The 3,236-nt window shown below is 48.5% G+C and overlaps 1 pseudogene; it reads right to left on the bottom strand.

Annotated features, from left to right (window-relative positions):
* Positions 1-945: 945 nt before the first annotated feature.
* Positions 946-2,984, bottom strand: LOC148006450 (egl nine homolog 1-like; annotated as a pseudogene).
* Positions 2,985-3,236: the final 252 nt, after the last annotated feature.

The raw sequence follows: 3,236 nt of genomic DNA, 5'->3' as shown, positions 1-3,236 counted from the left end.
GCACTGCTCTCTCAAAAGAAACCCAACCTCAGTTTTAAACGGACACTTAATTCCAGTGAGATTCCTGCTCATCCCTCACTCTGGCATAAGTCCAAAGGACTTTCAGAAAAATGAAAATGCTAGGCAACCCAGGGCACTTAACGCCATTAGAAAATTCAGACCAGGGGTTGGGTATTTAGCTCAGTGGTAGAGTGCTTGCCTAGCAAGCACAAGGCCCTGGGTTCGGTCCCCAGCTCCGAAAAAAAAAAAGAAAAGAAAAGAAAATTCAGACCAGAGTCTTCTGTCTAGTCCAATGGAACAAACTCGAAATACCCAACTACAAGTTGTTAATCTATACACCATGTCGTGAATCATCTAAGGTAATAGCACATTTTGTAATGCCCTAGTAGGCACTTAATTGCTTGTTTGTGGTTTTAGGACACAAAGAAGAAGTGGTGGTGGTCCACTGTTAGTTCAAGAGTTCAAGCAGGAGGGCAGAAGCAGGGAGTAGAACATCCTTGTTTACATAGATCGTTCCATGCTAAATACAAGCAAAAGGAGATCTTCGATTACAAAATCCAAAACTCAAAATGAACATGTCATTGCAGATGTGTGTCCCTTTTGAGGGACAAGATAAGGGACAGGGTAAGATCAAACTTTATATTGCCAAGAGAACATTCATAAGAAAATTAACTGGAGACACTGGGCAGATTAGAATAGAAGCAATGGTGCTGGAGAGATGGTTCCACAGTTAATATTGGCCACTGTTCCAGAGGTCCGGAGTTCAATTCCCAGCAGCCACATGGTGCCTCACAATAATCGATAGTGAGATCTGCCGCCCTCTTCTGGCCGGCAAGCATGCATGCAGGCAGAATGCTGTATGCAGAATAAATCTTAAAAAAACTAAAATAAAAATAAATAGGTTTGGAAAGCTCTGTGTGTTTTATTTAAAAAGCGCAACCACATCTATGGCGATTCTGCATAGATTTCCTGGGGCCTGCGGCGTCTGACATTGCTTTCTTCTTTCTTCCGTCTTTTTGCTAAACCATCAAATGTAAAAGACAGGACAATATCTACTGAATGTGTACCCGTGTTCACTAGCTGAGGAGAGACATCTTAGGCTTCACTTAACTCCAGAAGGCCTTAAGTAGACATTACGAGCAGTGCCTCTGTGACAATAGAGTTTCTAGGGTCAACTATTGCTGTCCCCTTCTAAGGTCAAATCTGTGTTATCTTGTGATGGGGAAGGTTAAGGGTAGAAACTGTCTCATGGGAAGATGAAGAAAGATAAAAAAATATTGTCCCCAAGGGATTAGCAGGGAAATTTGGTTGGTGTTGTAATTTTGTTATTTCATCTACTCTTCTATCCAGGCCTGTGCACACAGGATGGTGTGACACACAACTGACAAAAGAACCGAGCCACTGGAAGAACTGATCATTTTCACATTTCATGGCCCTGCTAGCCATTTTGCTGACTGATTGGGGCTTCATTTCAATGCTCACACTTTTCTCGCCGATTAGATATTTTACTTTAGCTTTTGCTCGCTCATCTGCCTCAAAATAGCAAACAGTTATTGGATACCTGGTAGTGGGTGCTGTCTGTACCTGATGAGCGTTATGCCTGTCAGACCAGAAAAACAGCAGTGGATCAAATTTGGGTTCACTGACAGCAAACTGGGCTTTGCCTTCCTGGAAAAATTCGAATGATACCTCCACTTACCTTGGCGTCCCAGTTTTTATTTAGATAATGCATACAGGTCCTGAGTCTTCCTTCTCCATTTGGGTTATTGATGTGATGGACATAGCCTATTTTGTTGCCTGGGTAACAAGCAACCATGGCGTGGCGCTGCCCCACTCTGAACTGCACTGGTTCAACATATTAGATGGCCAAATCCAAATGTCCCCCATGTCACGTCAATGAAGAATAGAAAAACAGACTCAACGCAGACTAAGCCCTCTGGGAAAGGAAAGCATCTTCTGCTCAGGTCTTCAAGCCTCGGCTCAGCAGACCAGTCAGCATGATACACCAAGAGGATAACATCCACAGAGGAGCGGAGTGCCCTTGTGCTCTGGGTATATACATGTGACCAGTTAATGCTGGACAGAGATTCAACAGAATCCCTTGGTCACCTGACCAATAGCAGGGCGTGTCCTATCCGCAGGCAGAACTTCACCTGCTGCTGGTCAGCATCACTTCTGGATATCCTGTCAGCACGGGAAATTCGTTTTAGTTCCTCAGGGTGACCCAGAGCGCTCACCAGAGGGCTAATAGAGTATGACAAGAATTGGGGACCAAAGTTTCTTTTAGCAGTTTATCCTCTAGTGCTCAGCTCCCCGCTGCTGCGGGGGATCAGTCGTCCATGCTGCTCATGAGCAGGGCGATAGATGGTCTCTTTGTCATCAACCCAGGTGATCTGTTCCTGCTAGATGTCCTTGGAAGAGTCACACTCTGACTGACCAGCTGCCTGTATGTGAACTTGCCAAAGCCTCGCAGGGCGTGCACCTCTTCGATGATCTGTTGCCGGGTCTTTCTTCCTAGGAAGTGGTCCGTTATGCAGATGCTGTAGTTGTTCGTGCACAACACAATGCACTCCCAACGCCAGTTTCATCACAGGCAGAGGCTTCGTTTGCCCATTGGGCTACAGCTCTCCACCAGGACTCAGCGCCTCCCAGGGGCCGCCGACCTGGGAACACAGGCTGCCTCACTCACACCCAGAGACGTGCTAGGCGAAGGATCCTAGTAGCTGGGCCGTGGTGGGCCTGGACTGTCCTTTCCTTCACCAGGCCCGGAACCAGGTATTCACCAGGCCGCACCGCTCCCCTCCCTGTGCAGTAGCAGGCTCACACAGCTCTGGGTTGCCCCACCGGGCAGGGTAGTAACGTGGGGCAGTGCACATCCAGCTGCGCTTTGGGGTCCTCTCTGCCCTGCACACCAGCTTGTGCTTCTTCCAGTCCTGCGTCTGCTGCTCCTTGCAGCAGTGCCTACAGCACGGCAGGTTCTCCATTTTCCTGCACAGCTCTTGCAACTGCCAGTGGCACTCGCTGGCACTAGGCATGCTGTGCCTGCCACTGTCACTGGTTTTGGCCTTAACTGCCTTGCCTGGAGCTGTCCAGCACAGCAAGGTGCCTGAGAGAGTGAGCACTGCAGGGAGCTGGGGCTCATTGGGTTGTATCTTAGTCAGCAGGCAGGGCAAGGGCCTGTGGGCAGCGCACACAATCCAGCCGTGTGGGGGGTACACTTTGGCCTGATGGACTCC

This window comes from Rattus norvegicus, chromosome 3, assembly GCF_021556685.1.
Source record: "Rattus norvegicus strain SHRSP/BbbUtx chromosome 3, alternate assembly SHRSP_T2T, whole genome shotgun sequence".
Classification (NCBI taxonomy): domain Eukaryota; kingdom Metazoa; phylum Chordata; class Mammalia; order Rodentia; family Muridae; genus Rattus; species Rattus norvegicus.
The sequence above is the reverse complement of the archived record's forward strand: the minus strand, read 5'-3'. Positions and strand labels throughout refer to the sequence as shown.